The 15,943-nt window shown below is 36.9% G+C and overlaps 1 protein-coding gene across 1 annotated transcript in view; it reads right to left on the minus strand.

The window, feature by feature from the left end:
- The window catches only part of LOC145984224 (cAMP-dependent protein kinase catalytic subunit 1), a 408,508-nt gene extending 393,065 nt beyond the window's left edge, over positions 1–15,443 (minus strand). The window contains exon 1 of the mRNA XM_083117791.1: positions 15,238–15,443. The gene's annotated coding sequence lies outside the window, so the exon portion shown is untranslated. The remainder of the gene's footprint in view (positions 1–15,237) is intronic.
- Positions 15,444–15,943: the final 500 nt, after the last annotated feature.

Raw genomic sequence — 15,943 nt, forward strand, 5'->3', positions numbered from 1 at the left:
CCATGAGTTTGAGTCAAGAGTAAAGATGCACAGAAAGAAATATGGAAATGGACCAATTAAATTTGCAGATGGTGTTTTCAAAGTTTCGAATAAATGAGAGCAATCTTATAATGGGATGTTACTTTTGTTCGCACTTTCATACTCGAATTATTTTAAGGGATGTGGGTTCGCAGTTCAGAAGGACATTACCATAATTAAAATATAATTCGATTGGTTGATTTATTTTACTTTTAAGTCCGTTTTAGGCACATAAAGGGTAATCGGGACTGGACTTACAATTTAAAGTGGAGTCCGAACCCGGAACCCTTTGATTAAATAATTCGATTATTGAGTAATGCTTTATTTCCGATTATCAAAGAATAACATAGAAGTCACTTTGCTTGGCTTAAAATCTACTTGTCTACTGTGTACAAGAAAGAGGAACATTTTGTACTGTTTTTAAAATCTTGACACTCACTAAGTCTTTTATCTTCTGCAACACACACTTCCTAAGCATTTCTCTCTCAGAAATATATACGTATTGTCAGACATGATCAAAAATATTCCAGTGATATTGCCATGATTTAAAAACAATTTCCTTAATCTTTGAGACCTGCTTAGGTAGTTCAAAATCTACAATTTAGACTGACAAACGAAGTTAAAACCTTACTGTATATATCAACATATAAAATTGATCAACACATCACTTGACAACATTGCAACAAAATTCTGCATTCTTCAAAGCGAGAGACAAGGATACTGAGTTAGACGGAAAAGTTTCTAACAGCTATATACCAAGGCTAATTCATTACGTGCCCAAGATGCAAACTATGAAACGTTTAGATCAATGGGGGAATCGAATTAGGTATCCTTGAGAAATACGAGATGACTGTAAACGCAGAGAAAGCTCTGTGCTACTTATTAGTGATTAATGGCAGTGTTAACCAGCACGTTGGAGCTAGCGGCTTCTCTGTGCTACGTGCGTGGCGAATGTGAGCTAGGATAACGCACGTGTGTTGGACCAATCCCCACTTCTTGTCGATAACCTTTTCAGATTTCGCTAATAGACGTTTGATTTATCTGAATGTTTCAAGTAATTCTTTATAGAGTTGTTGGTAGACGTTTGATTATTTTTCACAATATAAAAGTTATTGTATTCTCTGAACACTGTATATAACCAGGACACAATGTAGATTGTTATGTTAGATTATTGGTATGTTAAATAATAATTCCACCTTGAATTACATATAGTTTATATTTTTATCATATTTCTTATAAAATACTGTTTCAATTTCTCCGTTCTATGTTTTCCTCTGTGTCTTATATGTGCAATTGATTATTCAATATCTCTATTACATCACTACTATTTACATGCATATAACTTTAAACTGAATAATTCCAAGCAATGTATGAAATCAGTCACATTTATAAGTACGTTGTAGTTTGAAATGTCATATTCTTCACATAATTTTATATTGTTTACACGATGTATTGTGAACACTGTAATTGGGCATGTGTCTGTGTTTAAAATAAATAAATATTAGGAAACATTACGAAAAAGGTATTGTGTAAACACACGTTGATGATGCTTTCTAGGAAAATTGTAGTCTGGATTGAATTCATGTCTGCTACTGAATACTTGTGGATTGATATGAACAAGGGATAGGCGATATCGAAAATTTGATATCGCGATATATCGTCAAGAAAATATAGTCACAGACGATACGATTCGATATTTTTCCGTATCGTGATATCGGCGATATATCGTCTCCACGATATATATCGCAAAAATATCGTGACGATATATCGCCGACACGATATATATCGACAAAATATCGTGACGATATATCTTCTAGTTGATATCGCCTGGACGATATTTTTTCAATATTGCGATATATCGTCCAGACGATACATCGCCCAACACCAGTATGAACTAAGGACAACACGTGTTGCAGTATGATACTGTCATGGTCATTCAGCGCAAATCTAAAGTTCAGTCGTAATGTGGAAGTGAAATTTACTTCGTATATTTTTTTACTAATTATTCTGATTGTCATTAATGTATTTCTTTGTCCATCTTTCTAGCAATCGCGGTCCCTTTCGTAATTTGTAATGAAACTCCAAATAGGAGAAGAGAAGAGAAAGTTAAAATCCGAAAAGGAACCTCCCACGTTTAATCCAGTCCAATAGCCTGCAGCATCTGTGAGAGGAGGCGGCTTGAAAACGGAGGCAAAGTATTGTGCAATGCAATTTCATGTGATACTGTCCGATGGGACGAACACGGAGAGATCAAGTCAAGCTTTCGATGCAGAAGATTGAAATACGGTGCTTACCAACCAGTATTCACTCCATTCGCCCACTCAGAAAGCCCGCGGCAAGCGTGTGAGGTTCATTGGTATGACAGACCTAGCTTGCAAGCTGAAATAAATCCATGCAGAGAGGCGGTGTAGGATGCTAGAATGAAGTACGATTTAGAAGCTTAATGTCAGATACACGGTTCAATAAACATTGAAGGAGGAACTGGTCTATATAAGGAGAAGTAAAGGTTCCTCCGTACGGTTGTAATCAACCGTAGCAAGCCAAAAGGATTCAGAAAATAAAACTAGAGAAAATGGATAGAAATATATCAAGAACAAGACGCATTATTAATTCCTTATTACGAGCGCCTTTCTATTCTCAAGGTTGAAGCAGGTTGCCGATGAATCGAATATCTAGTCTTCGGGTTAAAGTCACGGATGGAAATACTTCGTTTTTGGTACGAATAAGGAACGTGTCAAAACCTTTCCAGAACACAAACATCTTCTTTCCATATCACCCAACACCCCTTTGGAAATAATAACAACCGTCGTTTCTATCCGAAACTACAAGAAGGCATTTATTATTATTTATTCAAGACAAAAAATTATAAATTTCTCATGGGTTAATATGAAATATATTTGTATTGACTGATTGAATTATGTTATTTTATGTCCATTTCATGCCACTTTTGGCTAATCGCGACGCTGAGGATGACTGATGATATGACGAAATTCATGAGGGGACACTTACAAGGAACACCCTGCCCAGGCATGGGTGTTCTTTGTGAGGAGGCAGCTGACTCTGGCTTCGTAACGCTCTGTGCTAACCATTCAGTAACAGAGATCGGTTATTATATATATATATATATATATATATATATATATTGATACTATTGATAGTACGGTAGCGCCTGTTGAAATTTGATAATATCACAATTTGAAATCATGTGCTGCGCCACATAAAGCAGTCTCTTTGATGTTTTGATTTAATAAACCACGTTATACTGTATTAAATTTGTTGTCTTTACTTGTAGAGAAGTTGGATGACCGTAACCAGAAATTTATTGCGCCGTGTCAGCAACTTCACCTTTGTGAAAAGATGGGTCATATAGCATTTTACAGTGGAAACAGTATTCAAAGATTAGGGTGGGGTGGGATATTCATGTGTGAGACTTTGAACAATACCTAAAACGAGGAGAGGATTCAAGTTCAAACCCATTTCTTATTTCGGAGCTGGCCTCCATCACAGCGCAATACGACGCCAGGGGTCCCGAGTTCGAATCCCGGCCAGGGCATGGGTGATCTTTGTCAGTCTCCCATCATCCATATCATCACTCATCCTCATCTTCGCGATTAGCCCAAAGTGGTAGAAGAGCGAAGTAAAATAAACTAAATCAATCAATCATTCCCATTTTCGAACACACTGATTTTCATTAGATTTGCAAAGCCTGCAAAATCATTCTTGCAACACCGACTATGCATCTTATTGTACTCTTCTAGAGTCATGAGTGAACTTCTTCCTAAGTCACCATCATAGAAATTTGAGGCCATGATTTTTCTTCTTTCAGGATGTTTCTACACTAGAGTTCAATATTTCGTCATGTTTCACTCCGTCGCTAGGGAGACCTATAAAGTAGAAGCTAAACGGCACAAAAGGATGTAAATGTTCCTTCTCCCGCAATCTAGGATCAAATTTAGGTCCTCCCGGCTTAGAAGGTAAATGGCTCACGAAGAATATTTCAGGTCCCAATCAGAATTACTAAGGAGCGCCACCAGCGCAGAATCATTGTGCTAGAAATCTGGGTCCTTTCGCAAGGAGCACTGGAATTACGCGAACGGTTGACCGTTGTAAATGGTTCCTTTTCGGTATTGGTGAAGCACATGAATTCTCTAAATCAGATAATGGTTAGTGATGGCTCTCTCTCTCTCTCTCCCCATCTCTCCCCCTACTTTAATGTATGCAGATCACGCACACAGTATCTACCCGCTTAGAAGCTAGAGGATGTTCAGTTCAAAATTTGAAATGTCAATATATACTCTATCTTGGGAATCTCTGGAGCAAGGTCGCGCATAAAGGCAGAGTAGGGGAGAAAGCGAGTGGGCGGAGCGAAGCAGTACACGCTGCTGGAAAGGCTGGTAACTGCAGTCAGTCGCTCTTGCCCCTCCACGCTTTCCCGATCCCTCGAAAGCGTTCATTGGTCGAGCTCTCTGGAGTCACTACTTGCTTTTCATTCGTTCGCTCCAGAGATTCCCAGGACAGAGCGATGATCTTGAAATCACGCTTAAACTGTCTCTACACGATATCATGCATTGATATTTCCTTCCGTATGATTTCAAATGAAAATACAGATTGTAGTCTGACTAAAGTGTATAGGAGGAAAGATTACAATTTCTAACAACCCTTGTTCCGCTAGATTCTCGCTGCACAAGAATTTGGTAAAGAAGAAACCATTTTTATCTGAGTAAGCAAAACACAGCTTTCAAATATTTGCCACGATTTTTTTCGAAAAAGATTATGTGAATAAAAATAAAATTATACAAAGGGAAATAGGCCACAGAGAACAATTACACAAACTACCTTCGTCTAGGAAAGAGATATTGTGTGTAAAACTTTTCATTACTTTTAGTAGTAGCTTAATGGAACGTGACTTCGCAGTAACTTAGTAAAATTTTCAATCGGAATTTACTTTAAGTTCTAGGCTCACCCTTGGATTCTTTGGCTTGTAACAAACATAAATCTTGAAACACTTGAAGTTTGAAATATGTATTTTAGATTATAATAAAGTAAAAGAAGAACACTTCGAGAGATTACTAACATAAACGTCACTTCATTTACAAATTCAGCCTACGCTTCATGTAGACATTCAGCTAATTGGGGGTTTCGAACATACATGCATGCATGGATGGATGGTTGTGATTAGAGCCATAAAAGGCATACAGATGAGCATACAATGCCAGTGATACCATTACATACGAAGACATTGTGGATATATCGATTGAAGAGGAATTTGTGGTACGCATACCGTTATGTAATCGCTCTTTCACGGCGCCAAACAGCGTATTCATAAGAGAAATTTGAAATATCAACTGGCACTCCTACTATGCGAAAGCCACGCAAAGTATGCAGAGTTTTTTTTGTTGATCAACCGTCACAGGTCACAATTGGCACTGTAGTGAAACGATATGAAATTCTTAGAGTAACATCAATAAAAGAAATGCAAAGCAATTTTTACACACATCATAAATATATTCGTTAATCATATATTGTCATGTTAAACTTGGGGTCTCCGATAAAGTAATGGCTAACATTGTTGCCTTGTAATCAAAGTGTTCTAGGACCGATCTGGGGTTCCAATTCCACACGTATTTGATTGAGCATGAAGTTAAATTTAAACAAACTTTTGACTAGATTATAATTTAAAACAGAGATATCAATAAATTTTAAAACAATCTCTGGTTTGAACTTCTTTTCTCAAATTCTCCACATCTATTCTTATAATCGTAAGTGAACAATATTCATATGCTTAATATAAGAAATTGTTTCCTCCTGAAATTTGCAACAGTCAACAGAAATAATGTTAGTCCTACTAACATTAGGATGCGTGCATAATGGATGAAGTTAATTGCTTCCAAAGGTCATCCAAAACTGAATATTCTCCTGCTCAGGATTTAACTTCGTGGTTTCTTTGCTATACTTGCTGACGTCCGTGTCGGAGTGGTCAGCATAACACGCTACGAAGCCAAAGAGTCCAGATTCGAATCCTGACCAAGACATGGATGTATAATTGTGTTTGTCCCATTATCATTTCATCATCCATGTTCATCGTCGCGATTCACCCAAGAGGTAGAGAAGCGACTTGAAGTAACCAAATTAGATATGTACTTTATTACACAAATATATGCAGTTTGCATATTGGCAAAAAAATCCGGAAGGCACTTTCCCTATTCGAATGTCTTCCCAATTAAGTTCTTTATCTGGCCTCATCATTACAACGTGGACACTTGTTAAACGGAAAAGGAATATTGTAGGCTAGGAAGAGGTTCTGCAGCCATAAACTGAAAATTTAGTGCAGCATATAGACCACACCATGCTCGCATTTGGAATACAATTTACGGTGTCCTTACCAAGTTCATGAGAGATTTCATGGATGTAAAATATCGAGGGAAATTCTCGTTTATCAGATTTGGGATCTCGTTATTTCTTTTCGTGCGCCTACATTAAAGAGCAATCCTGTCGAAATGGAACAAATCCGTGGCGTCACAGGTCATCTGCCTACGATCTCGTTACCGAAGGTTCCGGGTTCGAGTCCTGCAGAGGAGGCAGAACATGATCATAACATATACACACAGCAGTGTTATATACAGTGTCATGGAAAATGTAATTCAACGTAGAGACGAAACAATGAAATAATTGTTGTCTCAGCCAGGTAAAATGTACAAAATTCTGAAAAGATACAGTTCTTGTGTATTTATTTTCGAAAATTTGAAACATCCAATGCTCAGTTGCTGATTCTGTTCATCACACGATATCGTGACTTCGCCATTAATGCCACGTGTTTTATAATTTGTTCATGATAAATCTTTGAATTTAAATCTGTAATAGAAGATTTCTTTGATTGGTTGATTTGATTTATTTTACTTCGCTTCTTGTGCCACTTTTGGCTAATTTGCGAAGATGGGGATGAGTGATGATATGTTGAAATTGATGAATGGACACTCACAAACTTCCAAGCCCAGGCCGGGATTCGAACCCGGGACCCCTGGCGTCGTAGCGCGATGTGCTAACAACTCTGCCACGGGGGCCGGCAGAAAATTTCTTCGATTGATTGATTCATTTATTTTACTTCGCTTTTCTGCCACTTTTGGCTAATCCACACAGAGCACAACACAAGCCACACAGAGTATTACACTGGCTCTGAGTCCAGACACCAGAGCCTCGCTAGTCTGCAAAATCAAGTCTAGGGTGTGACATGTGGAAGAGAGGTTGACATTTGGCTGTTTTTGAAAAAGATAATTTCTTACACCCCGTTTCTTCGTTCAATGGGATTTTAATAAAGCCGCAATCTTCCATAATTTTTACTTATTAACTATTCGTAAAGTAAAATTATGTCAGTCATCTCGATGTGTAAGTAAACAGCTTCATTGCATTATGCAAATACATAAAATTCAATCTGAATCTCACTAATAATTTCTCATCAAAAAGGAAATAAGTTTACTCATGTTCTCCAACAATCATTAAAGTGTTAATTCTCTGATATGGCGTGTATTTTCATTATTGTCTGCGTGTTCCGCATTAAAATCTGAAGAAGCGGCGTTTTAGATTGTCGCATTACAAACCTATAATTCCCCATCTGACACACGGCAGTCTCATAACAGTCAAAACTGACCTATGTTTCTGATGGCCATTTCACACTGACGGACCATAAAAGACGTGTTGCCAACTGAGCCAATTGCGAAAGGTCTTATATTTTTACATACTAAACCGGTTTCTTGACATAAAAACGCAATCACATATAAGATTGGTGACACATACTAACAAGGAAGTCGGTCGTCCTTACAAGCACGATTTACCTTATAGAAAATTGCATGTAATAAACTGGAAAATTTTCTCCAAATATTAGATTGAGTGTTTCCCTATCAGAAGGAATTCCTAAAATATGTAAATAATGTTACTAAATTAGTTAAAAATATTTCAATATACATGCACTGACTTCTCTCCTTTTTACATGCAACGATAGCGTCTTGATTGCAAGAGCATCAAGGAATATTCCTTTATAAATTTATCTGCAACTAAATGTTCCCCCAGGCATGAGAGAATGTTTAAATATAATTAGGATATAGCCTATGCCATGACAAAATTGAAATTTTTGTATTGGCATATTGAAAATTAAGTATTATAATTAGCCTATCTCCATCGAAATTCTCATAAGATTTATGCTATATAACTCGAGTTATAACAGATGGTTCGACTTTAGGATAACTACAATTCGTAATTAAACAAAATATTATATTTTAAACAGGTATTGTGCAAACTAGTACGGACTAGAAATAAGCAGATCTCCACAACAGTCTGAAATTCGAGATGACTGGAAATTTGTATTAAATTCAAAAGTATTAAATTTCAATTAACAGAATATCAGTTTACGTGTGATAAAAGTATTTATCTTTCATTTACTCGTTGCAGTCCACATTTAATTAATTTTAAAACCATTTACAGTCCATTCTATATCAAAAAGTAGAGATCTTTGCCCCTTTTCCGGTAATAAAAAAACACGTTTGAGCTGAAGTTCTCTCTCTCTCTTATTTTAACACATTAAATGGACGACTGAAATTATTCGACGTTCCGCTCTTTGACCCACTTTGCAAAGCAAATACTGAGAATAGTTACTAGTTATCTCAATAAATTATTTCCGGGTTCGATACCCGATGGAGGCACATAGTGGTTCGGATCCCACTTTAAACTGTAGGTCCAGTCCCGATTAGCCTTACTGTGCATAAAGTGGACTTAAAACACCAAATCAATCAATCAAAATCAATAAATGATTTGCTGTTTTAGTTTCAGAACGACTAAAATGGAAACTCATTGGTTCGTTACTCGTACTTGTTATTCTGAAGGGTAGAAAATGCTTATCAACACTGTGTCCCAAGAAAACTTAGGTAAATCGTATCAGCAGAGACTACTTACACATAGAAATACTACTCGATAAAATGCTCACAAAACGTACCAATCAAGAATACTCAATATCAAACTCGATTGATAAACGCGACGGTATTTGTTTCTCATTATGACAAATTCCAGTCTCTGTATCTATGTAGCATCTGATTTTAATCTGAAGACAAACGAGAGGGTTTCTTCAAATCTGTTTCAGATATTATTGTCATATTACGTTCAAGTGCAGTCTTCATGTTACTTGCTGTGTAGCCAAAAGGAAACGGATTGTTCCAAAAAATATGCTCTAATAAGGTGATGGAATCAGAGACAGATAAATAACCCCCAATACGTGTACGTGCGTGTGTGTGTGTGTTTGTGTGAGCACGACAAAGCCAATCCAACAAATATATAAGAAATCATGCACTATATTGTATTTGCATTCTGATAACATTTACAGCACAATGAAACAACGAACGATTCAGAGCAATGCTTTGAAAGTTTGGGATAACGTGAAAGTAAATGTGATTATAGTTCTGCTGTAAAGTTGCAGAACGAAGATGATTTACTTATCTCTATCTTCGTTTTCCCTCATACTGTATTCCCTTTGATCAGAATCGGTTTTAAAAGCTTGATGTATTATTAAAACTTTTGCGATCCAAAGGTCATAATCAAACGCAGGTGGATATCATTGTGTGAGAACAGCGTATTGCACCTCTACTCTCTTTCTCAAACTTTTATAATTCCGGTCGCCTAATTGGAAATTATTTTCCTAATAACTGAATTGTCAACCAAACCATTCGGACCTCCCCGGTGGCGCAGTGGTAGCGTTGTCGCCTTGTAATCAAGGTGTCCCAGGTTCGGCACATAGTGGTTTGGATCCCACTTTAAACTGTAGGTCCAGTCCCGATTAGCCTTACTGTGCATAAAGTGAACTGAAAACACCAACTAAATAAAATAAAATTAACCAATCCATTCTTTTGTGAATTTCTAAATATTCACTGTAAAAATTTCGGATGATGGGGCATATTTTTGGATATTAACTAGTTCTACGTACCTTTCGCCAGGTATCCTTACATTGGAAAACTCACTGATAGTTTACTTAAGCTGCGACTGTAGAATCTTAAATGACATGGACCAAATTCTGAGGTTAATTAGTTGGGACACTCTTCTTAGTGCGCAACATCTTACTTATTCTATGTGAAATGATTTTCACACAATTATTTATTCAAAGTAATATTATTTTGAACGAAATATATCCCGGAACGAACTTGGTGATTTGATCATTTATATTCACTTTCGTCATGGGTCAAAAATAGCACTGTTGGATATCATGCATTTTTTTAAAAAAAGTCAAAAAAACTCGAATGACTGCTTGAAATTCGTAGTTCGAAACAGTGGCGGATCCAGTTTTGTAAGGAGCGAACTTTCGTGGACAATTTTCTGCACAGAAACAATATATATTTCTATAAATAGTGACCGAGATGGCCTTAGTGCTTTATAGATTAGCATACTGCACTGTGAAAATAAGGGTTTTTCGGTTCAAATTCCGATTACTATGGATATTGTTTATTTCCTTTTACCCTTGCCATAGCTTAATTTCGTGATAAATCGAATGGTACAACTATGTGACAGAAAACGAAAAACTAAGAGATAAGAAAGAATCACACCAATAATGCATGTATTAGACGTATTGTATATTGTATGTATAATATGGTATGTTGCAAAACCCATGTGTAGACACTTCTGGGGGCCATAAGATAGCCCCTCTTACGCTTACGCTTGGATCCACACCTGCTACACTAGAATCTATGAGAAATTATACTTTATTTGATTAGCTTTTAACCCTTACAACTCGTTTCGTCATTATTAATTGTTTCGAGAAAACTAATTTCTACAATTTAGATGTAATCTACTCAAGAGTGTAACTTAAGTGTCTTTTTTAACAATGCCGAATTTAATTGGTACCGAATTCTTAAATCTATACCTTTTAAGCTTTTGGAAAATCAACGGAGGCATATATCACATATATCCGATATGTGATTACATGCGCGGTAGCTTTTGCAATGTAGACATAAAGGAACGTGAAATATAATGAAGGATGCAGTGAAGAAAAGAGAAAAATGACTAACAAAGAATATTCGTAATTGATTACAGACGAAAGCAAAGCATATCAAAGAAGGTAAGCAGGAAATAAAAAGTTTACTCAAGGCAGAGCAGAAGGAGGGACAAGAGGAAAAATTTTAAATAAGGTTCAACATAAAGGAAATTACATAAGGCAAAGAAAAAGAAACACACCAGAAGCATCAAAGTAAATATCTGGCCTTGGGGAGCAATAAAGGAACAAAAGTTCAGGAACACTGAACTTCTCTTGTATTCCTTGTGTATCACTTCAGACAGTCGATTAGTTCTTGATCCCTTCGGGCAAACAGTCCGATTACCCTGCTTTGAGGATCAGCTGGAAAGGACTCCTTCGACCGTGGCATTCGCTGGAGACATATTTGCCCTGGTAAGTTTAGAATGCTAGAATAAGGACATACGTAGGAGCAGCATCGATGTGGAGGAACTATGGCAAATAAAAGTGCTTTCACGAAAATCTTCTGAAAGAAAGTAACCAACAATAACACGAAGGTGATAAATGCAAGTGATAAAATGATTTTTAAAAATTTGGTTGGCAATAAACGAACAATGCACTGAAACAATAAGGCAGACTTACAAAGAAATAATCTCCATTTTTTCAACAGAAGATTCAGAGTTCAGTTCCCGAGTTGTGCGAGTTCTACTGTAGGTAGTGTTCCTGTTCATTTTCGTTTTAAGTCTTTATTCACAACTAGGCTAATCGAAACTGGACCTACAGTTTAAAGTTGCATTATAACCACTGTATATCTCTATCGGGTATCGAACTTGGGACCCATTGATTACAAGGTGACGGCGTTACCACCATCAGGGAGGACAGGAACAGTTTCCATTAGCTTTTGTGCATATTTCTGTTCACCGCTAATTTAAAGTGCTCTATCATTCAACCGCAATATCACCCAGACTATCATCTGGTCAGAGAGACCATTCACTTCGGTGTCAAATGGCACGTGAAACTGAAACAGTATATTTCTACCACTAGATAAAATGATGACAAACAAAATTAAATATGATAATACCTGTAGTTGAAATGACACAAACAAGGACGATCTTTACACAAAGGTAAAAATAACAACCACCAATGTAATGTAACCTTTGTCTACAACTAAGCTACAGGAGTCCTGATGGCCAGGGTATAGATTTTCATTGTGCTTGGCCTTTGAACTATTTCATCCAATCATCATTCATTAACATCGTTGCAATTAACCTATAGAATTATAAATGGAATATTAAATAACTAAATACATTTTTTTATTTGCACGTTGCATTTAAAATATGCAACCCATCTTCGTCTATACTAATGAGTTGATAATTTTAACAGTTATGTGAACTTGGGTTTGTATTAGGAATACACATGAATTAGAATACTAGAGAAATAGAACAATACGATATATTTTATATTTTCTATGTAAAAAACTCTTGTTTGTACGTTCGGATTAGATGTCATTCTTTTTAATATGTTCTATTTATTCTTCGAAATTTAAGGTCCGCTAGTCAATTATATTAGGCTTGGACTTATAAAATACTGAAGTGACATAAAGGACCTGTTGAATAATAGAGGAATTGCTATGATTGAAATGTTTGGAAAAGAAAAATTATATCTTTGAAATCATCCACAAGAAATCATACCAGGATGAATTTAATAAGGGGATAGAGTACAAAATTTTTAACAATGGTCAAATAATTTTGTTCTTTAGAAAAGGCGTTATAAAAATTACAAAACACTGTCTTCCAAACTTCCTGAACAGATCACCATATTTTTTTTTCCATATCCCTATAAAAATCATTTCCGCATTTAGAAAATGTTAGATACATTTCAATAACTACGTGATAACTTCATATTTTACATCTATTCCTATTGCCTCCTAAAGAAAAGCTGGCTCTCGCGTTTTTCATAATGTGAGAACAATTAAAATCAGATTAACAATAGTATACCCACAACTTAACTATAGAGGTTGTAGCTTTGTAGTTACCGGTATGAGGATTAATATTTTTCTCGAATATGAAAGGGTTAAAATAGTGGCTTCAATGTGTCTCATCCTGATTATGCACTTTCTCTGTGCACATAAAATGGAGTAGAAAATGAGAAAAACAAAAACATTGCATGGCAGAAGGAAGAGCAAATGCTTTCGTTCTTCTTGTAGAATTGTTGGTAAAGAAGCCTTATTATAAACAGGGAAACCCACGACTCAAGGTTCTTGTTCCTATGACCTTTCGTACTACAATGAAATTATTCTAAGACGACAGTTAAATGACTCTGAAGAAGGGATATATGCACATGCACATGAACTTAAACAAACCAGAACAAAACTGTGTGAGCTCCCATGAAAACTATAGTTGACAAAAGAAAGTACGGGCGTTTAATTAAACAATTAGAAAATAACAAGGCGGGAAATGTTATTACCTGTAAGGCAAGTTCGTGTGAATCTGGAGATGATGAAAGATAAGCTGATTTGATTTTAGAATGCCATACATGTTATCTACGTTCAGAAATATGGTTTCTTACAGGTAATTTTTCCTGCAATATATTTCAGCAGAGAAATTAGTTATATGCAGCCTAACAACTGTTTCAAGCAAGTAAATAGTTCAAAATTATATGGGAGTTACAACATTATCAGTTGTTGCCGTAAGATCTCATCGATCGTAGTATGGTGTGGAATACCCTCGATGCAAAAAGTCGGTTACAAATAAATCAAACTTTGAATTATTTTGTAATCTCATGAGAAATATCTAGCATCCTCTCTTTTTCTCTCTCTTCCTTTTCTGGTAATTTAAAAGTTCAGAAACATGGGAAATAAGCTAGGACTATTCCTCTTAGGTATAGAGAATTGGATTGTAAAACGTATACATACCACGCGATAATCCGGATTAAATTATTGTCAAAACAAACCAGTCCAAACAGATTTAGTTGACAACTAAGCCTACTTCTCCGGAAGCAGTCACAGCTTGGTGTTGACCACACGGCCTTTAATTTGCTGCCCAGCACAGATAACTTTACTTTCATAATTAGTTAGAAGTGAAGTAATCAAAAACAGATAAGGGCAATAAACTTGGGATTACAAGCTGTATATTATTATTATTATATTGTTTCGCCCGCTTCCGTGGTGTAGTGGTAAGATGCTCGGATGGGTTGTAATCCCGGGCAAGACGGATCTATTTTATCTTAAGTTCCTGGTTAATGTAGACATGTAGGAATACTACGAAAAATAAACAGAATAGGTTTCTACCATTCATCGCATAGAAAACATTACTTATCAACAAGAAACAACAGCAAAATCATATAACCTAGTAGGTGACAGGCAACAATACAAAATTATGCAAAAAACCAAAAAAATAGTTTGAGAAAAATAGTACACCCTGCACACCATACACATAATGATTGTTTTTTTTTTACGCTTTAACAAAATATAAATATAAACAAATCACGCACCGGGATCTTTGATATCAATCTGTTACATATAACATTTTTCTAGTATTACAAATATGAACATCTGGTCTTCGATATTTACTAAAACGGATCAAATCAAATCAAGAGTTATTTACACGAAATCGCGATTCGTGAGAAAAGAGACACAATTACTGTTTGTAAGTTTATGCTACGTAAGAGACAACCACATGTAATAACTCGCATCTTTCGCGGGAAATAATGAGGCACATGTCGTAAGAAACATACATGAATAATTAGATTAATTAGGTAGTTGTAGCAAATTGTTTTGTTTTGGGGTATTTGAGTTTTCCCTGATCTGCACGCTTAGTTGTAATACACGTGTTTGGTATAGACTTTTCGTTCCTTTTATGCACTATTATTGTTACTATTTATAACAATAATAGTAATAATGGATACAGAGAATTTGTTTCGCGGAGGTGTGAGCACTGCTAACACGTGACTAAGTTAAAAATCGCCAGCACGCAACAATGAGTTGTTAATTAATCCAACATACAGATGATTTGTCGGGAATATTAAAGCTCGTGATTTGGGCACGCAATCACTTGTTGGTGAACTCCATAGGATCTCCCGGTGTGGAGCAATCAATACCCCCCTTATATGGATCGTCGAGTTCAGCCCCGGTTCATTTGGGTCCCTTAACAAGCAAGAAGGGGGCGTGCATCCACCGTCTCCCGGATAGGGGTGGAAGCGCGATAGGGAGCCGAGGCAGGAAAAAAAATTGCACTTACCTCAGATAAGTCTGCGAACGTGAGATTCGGTCACCCCGACCTTGAGGTACCTAGGGATTATTTTTTTCCCAAGTAGCTTCACTGTAGAATCCTCGCTTGTCCACTGGCCTGTACACGCTGCAAAGTTTCGCTTTGACACACTCGGAGAGTGTAGCCCAACGTAACCAGTCGCACGCACTCTCCCGATGCCGATTGCCAGGCCGACTCGAGCCGAACTCCAGCTCAACCCAAAGCGGCCCCGCACTAGGGATACGGGCTCCGTACCCGGGGTCTAGGGTTCGATTCTGAAGCGATATTAAAACTTAATTGCCGGGACCAGGGCGCCTTGAATAGAGGATCGGCTTTCGCGTACTCTCGTGCGTGTGTTTCGAATTATTTTTTTCCTTATCGCGCTCCGCAAGCTACCTTGAAGGACGGATTTAATTGGTCCATTCTTGAAGGTGGCAGCAAATCCCAACGCTCCTCGCTATAATCGGCTGCAAACACGTTTACGACGGAAGATTAATTGAAAGAAATAAAATGCAAAGATGATAGGAAAAGGAATTTTTCTGTTCGTTCAAGGACAATGACGAAAGATGCAGCATCTGAAACTGACAAGCTATTCCACGAAGAGATTCGCCTGCCTCCGTGGCGGAGTGGTTAACACAGCGCGCTACGACGCCAGGGGCCCAGGGATCGAATCCCGGCATGGGCATGGTTGTTGTGA

Source organism: Lepisma saccharinum, chromosome 2, assembly GCF_977018435.1.
Source record: "Lepisma saccharinum chromosome 2, izLepSacc3.1, whole genome shotgun sequence".
NCBI classification, from domain to species: domain Eukaryota; kingdom Metazoa; phylum Arthropoda; class Insecta; order Zygentoma; family Lepismatidae; genus Lepisma; species Lepisma saccharinum.